General features: G+C 37.9%; 1 protein-coding gene across 14 annotated transcripts in view; it reads right to left on the bottom strand.

The window, feature by feature from the left end:
- The window catches only part of RWDD3 (RWD domain containing 3), an 88,038-nt gene that overhangs the window by 53,368 nt on the left and 16,647 nt on the right, over positions 1-18,023 (bottom strand). For 5 of the 14 annotated variants that reach the window (XR_008617187.1, XR_008617186.1, XR_008617180.1 and 2 more), the window contains exons 5-6: positions 13,526-13,708; positions 13,108-13,201 (exon numbers count right to left, since the gene is read on the bottom strand). The exons of 3 other annotated variants lie outside the window; for them this stretch is intronic. The gene's annotated coding sequence lies outside the window, so the exon portion shown is untranslated. Of the gene's footprint in view, positions 1-2,139; positions 2,215-2,992; positions 3,695-13,107; positions 13,202-13,465; positions 13,709-18,023 lie in introns of those variants that run through there. 6 more of the 14 variants (XR_008617182.1, XR_008617185.1, XR_008617184.1 and 3 more) reach the window with 4 other exon arrangements.

Below are 18,023 nucleotides of genomic sequence, written 5' to 3' on the forward strand. Positions count from 1 at the left end.
GCGCAACGGGAGAGGCCACAGCAGAGGGAGGCCCGCATACCACAAAAAAAAAAAAAAAAAAAAGATAGTTTATTATTCTTAAATGCTCTGAGATTAATAGATTTAATTTGAAGAGAAAGCAAATGTAGATGAGATGTTTATCAGAATTCTGAAGGCAACTTCTGAGCTTTTTCAAGGTCTTTGGAGGTTGTCATTAATTCTGTTTCAGGGCTTAATTTCATGTGAACACATAACAACATTTATTACTTGGGCAGTTAAGATAAGTTTAATAACGAGTGCCTTTCCAGTCTCTTGTTGCAGGTATTCTTTAATATTAACTTGATTTTCATCAACAACAGTAAGAGTAATTTTCAATTAATAATCGGAATGGAAAAAGAGCAATGATGGAGAAAGATTTTTCTGGAGATAACTAAACATGCATTGGAAGAAAGGAAAGGAGGGAGTAAGGAACAATGAAAAAGTATTGGAGAGAAGGGGTAGGGGGCCAATAAAGAAGCATGGACATTGTAAGAAAATAGTAACTTGAGGTCTGTTGGTTCTTGGAATTTTTTATTTGTTTGGTTGTTTGTGTATATGTGTATGTGTGTATAAAACACATACACAGAGAAGAAAGAGAGGGAGAAAGAACAGTATGATTTCCTGATATCCGTCCTTCCATTTAAGTTAGTTTTTAAAATCTCAATTGTTTCTTTTGAGAGCAAAACATGCCAAGTGGAGGATGAGTCATATGATCCCTTAAATACAAAATATAGTGGCTTACGTATCTAGACTAATAAGCATTGAGCCTTAGAATAATTCAGAATTTTTACATAAAACCACAGTGGTTTAACTATATTGTTACAAAATATTTTGTTTGTGTTTTGGCTCTCCAGGACCTATGCAAATTATTGAGCTGATAATGAACTGCATAAAATTCAGTACCAGAGCTATATTAAGCAAGAACCAGAAACAAAAAGACGCAGAGCCCTTAACACACTCATGTGCACTGGGACTCTCTAAGAGCGTACAATGCTTCCCGCATGAGTCTGAACTTTCCTCAAGGGGTATCCGTCAGTGTTAGAGTTCTGTGAAACACACTCTGGGTTAGAGTCAGGAATCAGACAAAGATTCACACCACTGCCACTACTGTTCAATAGTGATTTGGAGGATCTAGCCAATGTAGTAAAACAGGGTAAAGAAATGCGGCATAAATCAGAAAGGAAGATATGGCATTATCATTCTTTGCAAATGTTATTGGAAAATCCAAGAGAATCAGCTAAAATCCATTAAAACAAAAGAGTTCAGAGGAATGGCAAAATACGAAAGCAATAATTTTCACTTACACTAACAACAATCAGTTGGAAAATATAATAGAAAAAAATTCCACTCAAAATAAGAATTTAAAAGGGAGGGGGGAGATCACCCGAAAGAAAAATGGGCAAAGAATGTTAAGCAATTAAGAGAAATATGCAAATAGCCAATTAACATGTGAACAGATGTTCAAACTCAATAATAATCAAAAATATATAAATTAAAACAAGATATCATTTTCCCCTTATGAGGACTGAAATGATTAAAAACACGGGTAATAATACCCTATCTTGACATGAAATGTGGAAGGAAGAGCCACTCTTATACAAGTAGTATTACCCAGAATCCACACAGGAAATAAACAGCATGCTCAAATTGGGAAATGTGAAGAGCATTTAATAAAAGGATTATTCATAAGGGTGTGGGCAGGGTGGAGGGAACCCAAAAGGGATAAGGCAGTCCCCAAGGCTGGAGCAACAAAGCTGAGCAGAAAGGCTCACTTACCAGAACTGTGACCTTGGGTCTAGGGAGGCAGCCATCCCTCAGCAACCCCACAGGGAGGACCAGGAGAAGCAGTACCTCAGCTGAATTCTCCTTCCCTCTCACCTCCTGCCAGGGCCCCACCCTGCAACCCTTCCATCAGTCGACCCAGCCCTACCAAAAGCCAGAAGCCAAGGGACCCGTACTCCCAGGTCAGCCTCCCAGAGCACACAAGGGAGAGAAAGGTAGAGTGTGCACTCGAAGGGGCAACAGAAGATATCTAGCATATAAGTGTTCAGAGAAATATAAATTAGTGAAGCCAAACTGGATGATAATTTGACAGCACATATCACACATTAAAATACTCACACAACAAAAGAAGCAAGAATCTACGATGAAGAAAAGACAGTCTCTTCAATAAGTGGTGCTGGGAAAACTGGACAGCTATATGTAGAAGAATGAAATTAGAACATTCTCTAACACCATATACAAAAATAAATTCGAAGTGGATTAAAGACCTAAATGTAAGACTGGAAACCATAAAACTGCTAGAGGAAAACATAGAACACTCTTTGACATAAATCATAGCAATATTGTTTTTGGATCTGTCTCCCAAAGCAAAGGAAATAAAAGCAAAAATAAACAAATTGGACCTAATTAAACTTAAAAGCTTTTGCACAGCCAAGGAAACCATCGACAAAACCAACAGACAACCTACTGAATGGGAGAAAATATTTGCAAATAATATGACTGATAAGGGGTTAATATCCAAAATACATAAACAGCTCATACAACTTAACATCAAATAAAAAAAAAAACCTGATTTAAAAAATGGGCAGAAGACCTAAATAGACATTTGTCCCAAGAGGACATGCAGATGACAAACAGGCACATAAAAAGACTCAACACTGCTAATCACCAGGGAAATACAAATCAAAACCACAATGAGATATCACCTTACACCTGTCAGAATAGCTATCCTCAAAAATAACACAAATAACAAATTTTGGTGAAGATGTGGAGAAAAGGGAACCCTCGTACACTGTTGGTGGGAATGTAAGTTGGTGCAGCCACTGTGGAAAACCAGTATGGAGGTTTCTCAAAAAACTAAAAATGGAACCATCACATGACCCAGCAATTCTACTCCTGGGGATATATCCGAAAAAAACAAAATCACTAATGCACCCCAATGTTTATAGTAGCTTTATTTACAGTTGCCAAGATAGGGAAGCAATCTAAGTGTTTATCCAACAGACGAATGGATAACGAAGATGTGGTATATATATACGATAGAATATTACTCAGCCATTACAAAGAATGAAATTTTGCCATTTGCAACAACATGGATGGACTTGGAGGGTATTATGCTAAGTGAAATAAGTCAGACAGAGAAAGGCAAACACTGTACAGTATCACTTATATGTGGAATCTAAAAAATACAACAAACTAGTGAATATAACAAAAAAAGAAACAGACTCACAGATATAGAGAACAAAACTAGTGGTTACCAGTGGGGGGTGAGGGGGAGCAAGATAGGGGTAGGGGATTAAGAGGTACAAACTGTTACGTATAAAATAAGCTACATGGATATATTGTACAACACAGGGAATATAGCCAATATTTTATAATACCTAAAAATGAAGTAAAACCTTTAAAAATTGTGAATCGCTATATTGTACACCTGTAACTTATATAATATTGTACATTCACTATACTTCAATTAAAAAATATATATATATATAAATATTCACATATACTATAATGTTGGTTTAGTCGTTTAAAAAAAGAAAAGAAGTTGGTAAGAAAAATTCAAACTATTAGCTGTGTTTCTCTATGAGGAGGATTGGGAAGAAAGCTCAGGGCTCCAGGGTCAGCCAGGTCTGGGTTTGTATCCCATTGACTTGCTCAGTCAGTGTTCTTTTGACTGCAAAAAACAGAGAGAAAATCAAACTGACCTGAGAAAAATGTTTTGGTCAAGACTCACACCACCAAACCATGAGGAAGCCCTCAGAACACCTGGATCCAGAGAATGGAACCTCATCAGGTTCTTTCTTTCTCTTCCCCCCACGTACCGACTGTCCCCTCCCAGAGTCTACCAGCTCTGCTCCTTATAGTTGGTTTCATTCTCTCAGGCCCTCTGTTCCCACAAGTTCAATCCATGGTCACTGACAATACTAAAAATATATTCTTCAAGCTTCATGGCCAGAGAGAAAAGAACTTCCTGGTGCTTCAGTTGAAACTGTCTCAGGAAATGGCACTGGTCAGACAAGACTGGATCATATGGCCAACCAAGAATGAATCATCAGGGCTTCCCTGGTGGCGCAGTGGTTGAGAATCTGCCTGCCAATGCAGGAGACACGGGTTCGATCCCTGGTCCGGGAAGATCCCACATGCCACGGAGCAGCTAAGCCTGTGCGCGACAACTACTGAGCCTGCGCTCTAGAGCCCGTGAGCCACAACTACTGAGCCCTCATGCCGCAACTACTGAAGCCCGCATGCCGCAACTACTGAAGCCCGCACGCCTAGAGCCCATGCTCCACAATGAGGGAAGCCACCGCAGTGAGAAGCCCGCGCATCGCAACAAAGAGTAGCCCCCACTCAGCGCGACTAGAGAAAGCCTGCGCACAGCTACGAAGACCCAATGCAGCCAAAAATAAATAAATAAAATAAATAAATTTTTTTAAAAAAAGAATGAATCATACAGCAAGCCAGGGCAACAGCGTGTGATGACTGGCCCTGTCTGGCACAATGTCCACTCTGTGGCCAAAGGACAGAAGCATTCTGTTTGGCCCTCACTGCAACTACAGGTATCAGATAGAGGAAACACGATGTCCCCAAAAGAGAAATATTCTTCTGGACAATAAAAAGGTAAATAAACACTACATACATAGTAACCTTGGACAAATTACTTAACATCTCTGAACCTCAGTATCCTCATATGTATGGATAAAATGAAGGAAGTGATGGTACCTATATCATAGGTTTGTTGTGGGATTAACATTGTGGGTTAATTTTATTCTTATTACTTTATCATTCTCTTTACCTTTGTATTTCCATATTATTTTATTTTTTAAAAGAACATGTAGTACTTTTATTTATGAATAAGAAAGCTATTGCCATTTTGAGAAGAGAGTTCAACAATATAATTAAGGAAAAGCCAACAGGCAAGTTAATCATTAATTATTTAAAATTTGCATAAGTTTTATATCTACCATTTACAATGTAACTGTCATTAACAGTTACCACATTGTGTTTTACATTATCAAGTTTAATTCTCACAATCACTCCATGAAGTAGGTACAATTCCCATTTTAGTGACCAAACTGAAACTCAAAGAAGTAACTTACCCAAGTGTTGGGCTGCACCCCACAGGCCTACAAGGCTTGTACTTGCCCAGCTTCAAGATGGAAGAAAGAGTGGGGAGTCAGCGACAGAGACATCAGTGGTTTAAAGGATGGGGGAGCTTACAGGTCTGAAGCAAGGTCCTGGAGCAACACCCCATCCTGTGCGGCAGACTGTTGTCAGGATATGGTGGCAGTCTTTGGGGAAGGGGAGGTTACCAGTTATAGGGGCAACTGATGTCAGTTTGGCTCATCAGTTACCAGGGAAACCAGCAGAGGGGCACGCCCCTCACCCCCACTTTGATAAGAACAATCACTCACTGGGGCCTGGGGCAAGTACTCAGGAAGGTCAGTCAGGTGCATAGGGTGTAGGTGCAGCAGGCACTGGTCAGGCAGGGGACGCACAGAAAGCAAGAGGACTGCCATCTTGAGTGGCCTGACCATACACCAAAGACACAGACCAGTAATTAACAGAGCTGCTATGTAAACTCAGGATTGTCTAAAGGGGTCTGCAAACTACAACCTGTGGGCCAAATCCCACCTGCCACCTGTTTTTCTATGGCCCATGAACTGAGAATGGCTTTTCCACTTTTTAACTGTCGAAACAAATGAAATAAATACTTTGTGACATATGAAAATTAAATGAACTTCAAATTTCAGTGTCCATAAGCAATGTTTTGATGGAACACAGTCTTACCCATTTGTTCTCATCTCTCTATGGCTGCTCTAGTGCTGCAGTGGCAGAAGGAAGTAGCTGGGACAGAGATCACATGGCCCACAAAGCCTAAAATATTTACTATCTGGTCCTTTACAGAAAAAGTGTACCAACCCTGGTCGAAATCCAAAATCCACTGTCTTTCAAGTACATCTCACTGCCTCTCCTTGATAGTGACTAAAACTTATCTGTTGGATGCTGTCATTAGGAATCTCTGGTGGCCCAAACAAGAGAATTTCAGTGCAAGAAAACAGAAGAGCATGAGCAATTCATCTTGCGGGGAATGCAGAGAGATAAAGGAGGCAAAAAAGTGTCTGCAGCCATACCACCCTAAATGCACCAGCTCTCAAAAGCTAAGCCAGGGGGGCATCCCTGGTGGCGCAGTGGTTAAGAATCTGCCTGCCAATGCAGGGGACACAGGTTCGATCCCTGGTCCGGGAAGATCCCACACACCAAGGAGCAACTAAGCGCGTGCGACACAACTACGGAGCCCGCATGCTGCAACTACCAAAGCCCGCATGCCTAGAGCTCATGCTCCGCAACAAGAGAAGCCACCACAATGAGAAGCACGCGCACCGCAATGAAGAGTAGCCCCCGCTTGCTGCAAGTAGCGAAAGCCCGTATGCAGGAACAAAGACCCAATGCAGCCATAAATAAATAAATAAATAAATAAAATAAAAATTAAAAAAAACTAAGCAAGGTCGGGGCCTGTTAGTACTCGGATGGGAGATAAAAACTGAACCAAATGATGACATCTGCTCAGGACAGAGTAGGGGAAGGAAACAAAGTTATCGGTTCCGACATGGAGTGACCATCCACTGACAGCACGCTGTCAAGTTGAATGCCTGAACTCAATATCACATATTATTCACAACACCTAGTGGGGTAGGAAACTTTGTAATAAAAAATTTAGATGTAAACCCTGCACTATTATAAATTTACACCACCCAAAAGCAACAAAAATAAAAGGGGTGGGGGTAAGAAGTGATCTATTAAAATTCTTATAATCAAAACTAAAAAACTTTGAATCAGTTTGTAAATATCAGAAGATAGTCTGCTTTTCACTATACATAAAAAATATGGACTTCCAGATTCAAAGCAATCCTAGGGGATTTTCTAATATATTCCCTGCTTCATTATACCAGTGCTACATTTATACCATCCTTGGAAAATAATTATCTACTATTTTCTCAAAAATCTCTTAAGGCTGTACAACCACATGTGTTCCACACAAGCTTTTCTCATAACCTTTATACATAAGTGATATTTCTGATATAATCAAAACATCACCATTGAGAATAATTTTTAATCAGAGAGATGGAATAGTAAATCCATGACTTTCTTTTACTTCTTCACTGATCTACTGTGTAGCTTAGATATATATAACTCTTACCCAGGCTCTGAGTTCTTTACTTATGAATCTAAGCTAATATGGAATATTTAAAGACTTAGGCTTACAAATTTTATGAATTCCCTTACAGTTTCTGACGATAGATGTCAAGTAAGTACAAGGCATTCTCATCATGGTATCACTAGACTCTATTTCTCAAGGTTAAAAATCTGAGTTCCCCTAAAAGAACTAAGGAGCCACTGAGCCACCAGAGAAGGAGGACTAGACTGAAGACACAATGAGAGGGCTGACCACCACTTGTTAGCTGCGTGCTTAAGCAAATTACTTAATCTCTTAGCCTCTACTTTCTTTACTGTTGAGTTGTTGTGTGTATTAATGTCTCTTAAAGCCCTTTGTACACTACTAAGTGCTGTAAGAAATGTGAGTTTGTATTATTGTCCTAAATAATTGTCCCTAGGATCTCAAAGACTACTGATTTAGAAACACAGTACATTTCATACATAGAGCCAGATCATTTTTAAGCTTCTGAGGACTGCTTAGGGTTAAGAAAGCATAGCATATATTTCATGAGCAGCATTACAGGTAGGAATTAAACAGGAAAAGGTTGATGGTTTGAGAGAAATAGAGAACATTTTGTTCTAACTCACTCATATTTTCTTTGTCTCATTGGGCTTCATAAAGCTACAGTGATGTCTTGATTGGAGATTGCATATTACCTGGCAGGTTAACCTTTCTCTTCTACAGGATTTGGGTTCAAAAGATGATGACAAAACCACCATGTGTCTAAAAACCGATCTTTTCAATTCTACTGTGTAAGCAGGTTGAGACTGCTATGCCTGTTAATTAACCCCTGAATCCTCTCAAGGTAATTGAAGCATAAATTTAAGATAAGATTTATACTGTAGATAAAGTAAAGAATCCAGAGCATGCTTCTCCCACCCTATGCCCCTTCCTATCTTAGTTTGACAAAAAGCAGATTCCACAGCCTGAGCCCAGATCCACTGAGAGGAGTGAGGTGTGCACTTTGAAATAAAATAAAGCATAACACTTCACATAATATTGTCAAATGTATATTTTATAAATGTCTGGTCTTACAGAATTTTCCTGTTCTCCTTATGTATATTTTTGTGTAGAGAAAGGATAAACAGATCCCGTTGTCTTTTCTCATTTTGTTAAACGTTGTAGTATTAGGCCAATTCTAACATATCAACTACTTTAACTTAGAAATTATTTTAGTTACAGACAATGATCTGTTTGGCTTTGTTCAAAATCAGCTCCAGGATGATCCTTCTTATTTTTCCATTAACTATGAAATTAAATAGAGGAGGCAATTTTTAAAAGAGAAATATTACTTTTAGCCTGAAACCCTAAGTGTTGAGTTTTGCCTGCAGTGGGTTTTTTTCAATTAAATTATAAACCATGGGTAATAGAGATTTATAATGGGAGTGCTGATACAATCTTAACTATAGGGAAACCATCCTATGTGCTCTATGCAGTATATGGATGGATTATTTGCATTAAATTATCTTTAGGAAATGCAAACAAAACAAAGAAAAATGTAAAGCTTGTTGCATTATTAGCATAAAATTAAAGTCCTTGAATGCATAATTGTTCCATACCCAAAGCACTGACAGGTTTCATTCTTAGAGTTCAAAGACCTCCTGATTAATATGCAAAATGGCCTCATTTCATAAGCAGGGTTTTTTTTTCCCCCTCTCAGAAAAGAGACAGTTCTTTCCAGGAGGAAAATACTATGAAGTTTAGAAAACACTAACTAATATTGATATAAAAGCCCACACATCTATATAGCCAAAAACAATAACAACTAGGTGTTATTAGAATATTTATATTTCTTCAGTCTGCTTATGACTATAAATTATATGTTTAACCAAATAATACCTAGCTTAGGAAGATTAAGTTTACAAAATAAAAAGGGAAAACACTGTCTTTCTCTAGAAAGGTTTACCTATTTGTATAGTAACTTTTAAAAACTATTTAAAAGAAAGAAAATCCAATAAAAAGAGAAATTCTGGATCTAGTAGTATAAATTTAAATTATCTGACTCCAAATCTAATTTTACAAAGCAGGCTCCCTCCAATTTACATGGCCCCAGTCACCAAAGACTTGTAACAAGAAAACAATAATAAAGTTTAAATAAAGTTTAAAAGTACGTCAACAGATAAATGATTCTCCAGAATTCTAACTTTTTCTTATTTTTCTCTAAATAAATATCAGAATACTTTAATCCTTGGAAGTGATTTACTGGGTTATCTTCTTTAATAAATTTCTTTCCAGTGTGGACAGTACAGAACAACTGATTTTTATTCTGAATATTTAAATAATTTTAAATAATTTATGTTCTTTAGAGTATCTGACCCATGTTGCAAATCAAACTATAACCACCACAACACATTGTCAAGTTCGAGAAAATGTAGCAATTTCTTTCGACCAAGTAATGTTTCTTAAAAAGAGATATGAGGTCTTAAAATTCAGTGCAGGGCTTCCCTGGTGGCACAGTGGTTGAGAGCCCGCCTGCCGATGCAGGGGACACAGGTTCGTGCCCTGGTCCGGGCAGATCCCACATGCCACGGAGCAGCTAGGCCCGTGAGCCATAGCCGCTGAGCCTGCAAGTCCGGAGCCTATACTCCGCAACGGGAGAGGCCCGCGTACCGCAAAAAAATAAATAAATAAGTTATGTACAGATATTTATTACATGATAAAATGTCATTACATTTATCATATGAGTCAACAAAAAGCATGTTCCAAAAATGACTAGATGATTTAAAACTCAAAGGGCTCAGTACTCCAACATAAAGACTGAGATTAAAACTGTTTTTATATTTTTGCCACAAGGAGAAAACATCAGCCTTTTTGCTCACTCTACTAATTTTGCTAACCTAAAGGTTGAAATCAGCATTGTTACTGGCAAGAAAAATAACACACATTCTTTCATTATTTTTTATATTTTTAAAGTTTTTAAATAGAATATAACAAAGTATTTCATTTATAAAGTACTTTACAGTTTACCAAGTGTTTTCATACAAGCCACCTTCTTTTAAGGGATTTAAAAGAGGCTTCCCCGAGAAATTACTACCCACAGATCACTACCTGTGACAGTTCTATTGTATTTCTAGCTGGTTAAACCACATCTGTAATATAGAATTCAATTCTAGGTGCCACATTTTCAGAGGGACATTGACCAATTAGAGTGTAATGAAAAGCAAATGTCCAGGGGCATCCCTGGTGGCTCAGTGGTTAAGAATCCACCTACCAATGTAAGGGAGACGGGTTCGAGCCCTGGTATTGGAAGATCCCACATGCCACGGAGCAACTAAGCCCGTGCGCCACAACTACTGAGCCTGCGCTCTAGATCCCGTGACCCACAACTACTGAGCCCGCACGCCAAAACTACTGAAACCCGTGCGCCTAGAGCCTGTGCTCCACAAGGGAAACCACCGTAATGAGAAGCCCGCGCACCGCAACGAAGAGTAGCCCCCACTCGCCGCAACTAGAGAAAACCCACGCGCAGCAACGAAGACCCAACGCAGTCAAAAATAAAATATTTTTTTTTTAAAAAGCAAATGTCCAGGTGAATAGGGGAAGCTATAATTTTTGATAAATTATTCAAGCATATTGGGAAGTGAAGAATAAGGAAAGGCATAATATCAGCTTTCAAATATTCAAAGGGCTGTCATGGAGAGATGAGTATACTAATTCTGTGTTGCTCCAGAGGCTAGAATTAGGATAAAAAGCTGGAAGTAAAGGAAGGCAGGTTCTGACTGAATGCAAGAAAGAACTTTTAATCTGCTTGTGCTGTCCAATAACAATAACACCAGCCTCATGAGGGCAGTACAAATCTCTGGAGATTTTCAAGCAGAAGTGGATGTCTGTCAGAGTTATAATTTTTAAAAATTACTATACCAGGTGGAGAATTAGGCTAAAAATCTCTAAGTTTCTTTCTAAATCTCAGATTCTAATTTTCTTGATTAAATGAAATACATAAACACAGTACAAAATGAGATTTTTATTGTATGCTCATTTCTCTAACAGCTAAATATCTTCAATTACATTTTTAAAAATAAATATAAGATTCTATGATACACAGAATGCTTACTTCCAACCAAAGAGTCACTTGGTCTTTAAAACATCCAATGTATGAAACAAGAAGTATAACAAGTTTCAGGCAACAGGCCCTGTATGTCCTATTCACACATAAATTAATGCAATCATAAGAAAATATCTTTTATTTGTGAGGAAGCCATATAAAATTGACTGAGTAAGTGTAAACTTAAGTATAATTTTATGAATCAAGAATAAAGGAAATTCTCTGTCCTCTCTAACATGCCAGAACAGGATGGAGCAGATGTTTTCCTAGGAGACTGTAACAATTGGACAATTGTTCACTTGGCTCCCTGAGTCCTCCTTGATCATATATAAGACTAAAGAGCTAATGCAATTCTCTTTCAAAGTAGATTTATAGACCTAGGTCCTAGTCCCAGTTTTGTTACCAGATACATGGCCTTGGGTAAGTACCTTACTTCAGTATCACACTTTAAAAAAAAAAAAAAGCAGTTGGATTAAAATCATTTTAGTTCTTTCTGGTTCTAAGGTCTATTACTTCTACATATATGATACCCCACTTATGCAGTCAAGCACTGTCGACCTTCAGGAACAAACTATAAACCTAAAAACAATGTTTAAAGCCTGTAATTGCGAGTACCAATGGAAATAACATAAAGAAAAAAGAGATAAAGTTTAAGAGGACACATTGTGATCAGTTGGCCTACTGATGGAAAGAAAATGCACTCTCATTGGGTGATGATGGCTATAAAAGCTAAGCCCTGTTACCCTAAAGTCATAAAATTTGGAAGAAGTGGCAAGAAAGGAAGACAAGAGACCACAAAGAAGAAAAAAAGCAAAACAAAGGGAAGAAAAGAGAGGAAATAAATCAATAAGCAGCCAATCTCTTCAATGGCAGAACTTAAAAAAAGCATCAGAAATGGTGAGCAAGAAAAAGAGAGAGAAGAGAAATAGAGCAGAGAGAGCAAAAAGAAAGGAACAAACACTTGCTGGAGCATGAAACAACAGGGTTCCCTTAGTAGAGGTGGAAGCTGAGGCTCATTCACCTCCACAGACCAGGAGAGGGCTTCCTTCCACCACAGCAGAGTGAAGTCGTGGTGTTGGTGACAACCCTGACACAACTGAGCTTACTTAGTATGTGTTCAATCCGGTCTGCTTATCAGATGAGTGTACAACAACTTTAAAATGTTTTCATCTCTAGAATGTTTCCAAAAGAGTCTTGTTAATTAAGGAACTGACCTTTGGGCTGTGAGGAACCTCATTCATCCAAAGTTAACTGAGATGCTCCCTGGTATGTGGAGTGAATTTATGGATATATATGTGGATGATTTATAAATAGATATAAATAACTTCATACTTGAGGGCTTAGAACAAAGCTCTAGCCATAAAGAACTCAAATACATTTTGCCCTTCTCACTCTCCTCTTTCTACTTGGATTTCTTGGGAATTCACATTTGTGTGGGCTGACGATGTAAATCCAGCAATGGGCTTAATGAAAACCATGAAGTGCACATAAATTAAACTCACAGCAGATTTCTCCATTTTTTACCCTGTGTGTTATTTTCATAGGAATCTGTGTTTTCAGGAGAACTCTAAGCAAAAAGCTTAAAGTCATTCTAGGTCTACTGGCTATCTCAGCACCATGCAGATTTCCAATAATTATTAGTAATAATTCTGGGACACAGAAAGATTATAATAAAAATAAAAGCATGCCAAATTAGCTTGTACTTAATTAGAAACACTGGAACATAAACGAAGAATGTGATAAGTTGCTATTCCCCTACAAAGAGTCAAAGGAATATTTATCTATAGGATATGATGTGAGATGGTATTTAGAAATACTAACTTACATGTCTTCTCCCCTGGCATTTTCTTGTATCCTTTCCTCAGCCCAAAACAATTAGAGTGTCCCACTTTCTCTGCAATAGACAATGGCTGTTGAAGCTGGACACAGGTAAACAAAGTAATTCAATTCTTAGACAACATGTTTTGAAAGCTTACTTTTAATTAAGAAAATCTAGAATTCTAAGAGCTCCAAGCAAAAGTTTAAGCCTTAAATAATAGATTTCAAATAATTCATAATCAGTCACATTTTAGCTTCTATTATTTATACTAGGTATCAAACTTCATATCCATCAGGAAGGGATTTGATGACATATGATAGAAAACTGCAAATGTGGCTTAAAGCCACAAAGGTATATTCTTTCACATGAAACATGTTCAGAAGGTAGCTCCTATTCTCTGCTCCACCTTCACCCTCAAGCTCACCTCATAACCCAAGATTGCCATTGGAGTTTCAGCCCTCCTGTCCACGTTCCAGGCGGTAGAAGGGAGGAAAAGGCAGCAGCTCCCAGTGAGTCAACGCCTTCAGGAAGCCCTTCTAGAAACCACATACGGTACCTCCATTTACCCAGAATTTAGTCTTATGGTCATACCGAGCTTCAAGGAAAGCTGCAAAATAAAGTTTTTATTCTAGATAGCAATGTACCCAGGTAAGAAATTACTTGGAAAATTACTAACGAAAAACTACTAAGAAAGCTAGAATAGAAATTAGGTAAACACTTAGTGATCTCTACCACCACTAGCTTTTCTCTCTCTGGAGGACATAATATTCTCTGGGCTAGAGGTTAAAGGGGTTTTAGAGGAGATGTTTTGAGTGAGAGAGAGAGCAGAGCCTAGAGATAAATGGAACCAACCTGAAAGGACCAAGTGGGCAAAAGCAAAAGTGGTGTTCAGAGACCCCCCAGAGTGAGCCCAGCAACAGACCAGTGAGCCCCAGGGAACAATGTGGGAGCATAGTCAGTGCTTTCTCACTATCCAGTTTCCATGCAAGTGAGCACCAAACTCATGAGTGCAGAGGAGCTGTGTTAGTCACCCTGCCCACTGGTTTCTGGCAAGAGCTTCCCAAGAGCTCAATGGCCTATTAATGCACGAAAAATAAATGTGCTCCTCTAGGCTCTGAGACTTGCCATGGTCTGGATGAGCAATCTCCTTTACAATGGCTCAGGACATCCAGAGGACCACTGAAGCAGAAATTATGCTATTTAGCATCAAGATGGGTCCTGTGATCATAGTTTTTTTTCATTTTGTTTTGTTTTGTTTAATTTTTTAAATATATATTCCTATGTACACAAACCAGTCTTTCCAGAATCCAGAGGGGGAGTTGAAATTCCTCCAGTAACACCATTTGTATTCATTTCGCATAAGTGAATATTTACTGAGCTTCCAGTAAGCAAGGTTCTATCCTCAAAAACCTTTTATCTAGTAGTGGGGACAATAAAAGTACTTTTAAAACTATAACATAAAGTACAGTATATACTAAGAAAAAGGAAGGGAGGAGGAGGAGAGGAAAAGTAAAGAACTAACCTCAATTAAGTTCCTATTATGTATCTCACACTGTGCTAGGTGCATTTGTACATTATTTAATCCAGTGACAAGTCTAAGAGGTAACAAAGTGGTATCATTCTTACTTTACATATGGGACAACTAAAGCTTGCTACAAGAATTTAGACCAGAGAACAACTACTGATCCCAAAATGGGGATCAGAGGAAAAAGTTCTGGAAACAAAAAAATGTCAACAGATAGTTGACAGAAAAATGGACAAGAGGAAAGGACATTTCAGCGAGAAGGATGAACCTGAGTATATGCAGAAAAAAAAGAGTATCCAGTTTAGCTAGGGCAAAAGGATATATAGAGGATGAGTGGACGATAAATCTAGAAATAATGGATTGTAATCAAATTGAGAAGGCATTTGAAAATAGCAGAGTGAAGAGTTTGCAACTAATCCAGTAGGAAACAGGATACGGTTATTTGAGGAATATTTATCTAGTTCAGGTCTAGCAATCCTTATCCACAATTCCAAAGTCCAAAAGTTCTAAAAATCAAAAATATGTGGTTTTTTAATAATGTATTTGGAGACAAAAGCCAATCTGATCTGAACACATTAGGTATTAAAGTTTAACATGAACAATGAGAGACCATTTATTTATACCAATTATACCATTTATTTATTTATACCAATTATATCATTATTTATATTACTTAATGTGAGTATTCATACATTTCACTGAGGCAATAACAGGATGCTGCCCCAGTCTCCATTAGGGGGATTTTATAATATACAGTATTTTTCTCCATATTACCTTTCTAAAACTCCAAGAATTAACAAGAAAAGTCTGTATTCTAAAATATATCTAAAATAAATTAATTAAAATAAAATACATCTGACCACAATTGTTTAATTTTAGATATTAGGAACTGTAGCTATGTATAAGATGGGACAGGGGGGAACAGAGGTGAGAAGACTAGTTTGTACACTTCCAATAGTCCTGGCTAGGAAAAACAAGTAAAGTATGGTGGCCGTGAGAATGGAAAAGATGGGTGAATGTAAGAATCACTGAGAATTAGATTTGGCAGCTAATTGGATGCAAGGGAGTGAGGAAATAGTCAAAGGAAAATCCTGGGAGCCTAGTGATAGTTTCAGTATCAACAACAACGAAAATGGAATCGTTAATGAGTTTGTTCTAATCATATTGGATTTAAGGCGTTGGCAGAACATCTAGGTTGTCACCTAAGTTGTGATGTTACGCACAGTTAGAAATGAGTGTTTTAGAGTTCAGGAGAGAGATCAGTACCTGAGGTGTAAATCTGAGACTCAACCACATAGAGGGGATAATGAAATCTATGGAAATGTATGAAATTCCCAAGAAACATAGAAGTGAAAAAACACATGAACAGAATTTTGGGAAATCACTAGCACTTTACTACATAGTTCTCTTAGTTGCACGAAAGGTCTACTGCTGAAGATTAGCAGAGGTTAATCATCTCTTAATGATGGAGAAGCAGCATTGTCAGACATATCGGAAATATACCGGGTTCTTATAGGAAGGAGCACAATTCCAGAATTCCCTCCTAATAACACTTCAGGGTATCTGCTGCCAACAAAGAACTGAGCAAACATCATTTTGAGATGCCCCAAAGCAGATGAGTTCACTTTTTTCTAAAATCAATATATGTCATTGAGTCTACATATCTTTATACTCCCAGGCTAGTAGAAATGTAGCTTTCTGTGGAGTGTATTATTGTGGCCAGTCCTGTCTCAAGAGGGTCATTCAAGCCAAGGTAAACTACAATTTGTCGAGTTGTTAACTTATGTGAAAATGGTATCTTTCTTACCAATGCTGCTACAAATTCATATCAGTATTTAATATTTTTGTAGCAGTGAAAACATGGTAGGAATATACTGCAGTGAGTTAAGCAGATACGAATGGAAAGCCACATTCCTCACCTCTAAAAGCAAAGCTACAGATGGGATAGTTCTCTAGAGGTGTGATGGTTAATTTTATGTGTCAGCTTGGCTGGACCACATTGCCCAGAGATGTGGTCAGACATTATTCTGGGTGTTTCTGTGAGGGTATTTTGAGGTGAGATTTACATTTAAATTTGTGGACTTTATGGTAGATTGCCCTCCATAACGTGGGTGGACCTCATGTAATCAGTTGAAAACGTGAATTGAACAAAAGACTGACCTCCCCTGACCAAGAGTGCATTCTTCCAGCCTCGGCCTCCAGACTTGAACTGCAGCATTGACTCTTTCCTGGGTCTTCTGTCTGACAGCTCTGGGACTTTAACTACAACATGGGCTCTTCCTGAGCCTGCTGGCCCACTGCAAATTTTGGATTTGCCAATCTCCATAACTGCTTGAGCCAATTCCTTAAAATAAATAAATATATATCCTATTGGTTCTGTTTCTCTGGAGAATCCTGACTAATACAAGAGGGATAAAAGGAATAAAGCTACATAACATCAGGTAATCTGAAGAAACTAGAGAAACTGAAATCTGTGATCCGGGTTGTCTGGAAAAAAGCTATGTAGTCAAAAACCAAATGGTGAAAAGCAAACTGATTGGGGCATTAAAATGGCAAACTGATCGAAAACAAAGATGCCACTCCCCAACTTTTTTATTTCTTGATAATTTTTATACATCACTGGCAATTTTGCAACCTTTAGACATTTTTTTTTTTTACAAGATGAGGGATTTGCTCCTTTTTTTAAAATTTTAAATTCATTTTCCTGACCAATCAAATTCAGACTTTTGTGCATCAAGTGACAAATGAGTCAGCTATCCTATGACAATTCCAAGATTTCAACAGCATCTTTTTATATAGCTGGATTTGTACAATTATTTAAATGTTACATTTTCCCTTTTGTTTAAAAATAAATGGAAAACAGCAAATTAAAGGGCCAAAAATAATGCTAGCAAGCAAAGGTCTCATAAAGTTAGCACAATTGTGACAAGATGGAGATCATTTGGCATGCAAAGAAAGGTGGACGTACAGCTTCTGTCATACAATCGTTAATCTTTACTCAACTGCATGTTAATTATGAGACAAAGAACAAAATTAAGAATATGTAAGAAATGCCACAAATATATGATCAAATATTGTTTGATAGACAAAGGTAATTAGGAATTTTATAATATTTTTAGCTTTCCAGGACTGGAATGCCCCTTACAACATGTATGCCTATTATTCAACATTTCACATATGACCCCCTCACATATTTTAAGAACATAGATATGTTGACAGGATAGTGCTTCTCAAACTTCAATGTGCATACAAATCACCTTGGGGTCTTGTTAAATTGTAGATTCTAGTTCCGTAGGTCTGGGGTAGTGCATGAGATTGTGTCTGTGAACCACACCATGAGCAGCGTGGTTACAGGGGACTCACACTCAAAGGTGCATACAAACATTGCAAAAATTAC

This window comes from Physeter macrocephalus, chromosome 4 (assembly GCF_002837175.3).
Source record: "Physeter macrocephalus isolate SW-GA chromosome 4, ASM283717v5, whole genome shotgun sequence".
NCBI classification, from domain to species: domain Eukaryota; kingdom Metazoa; phylum Chordata; class Mammalia; order Artiodactyla; family Physeteridae; genus Physeter; species Physeter macrocephalus.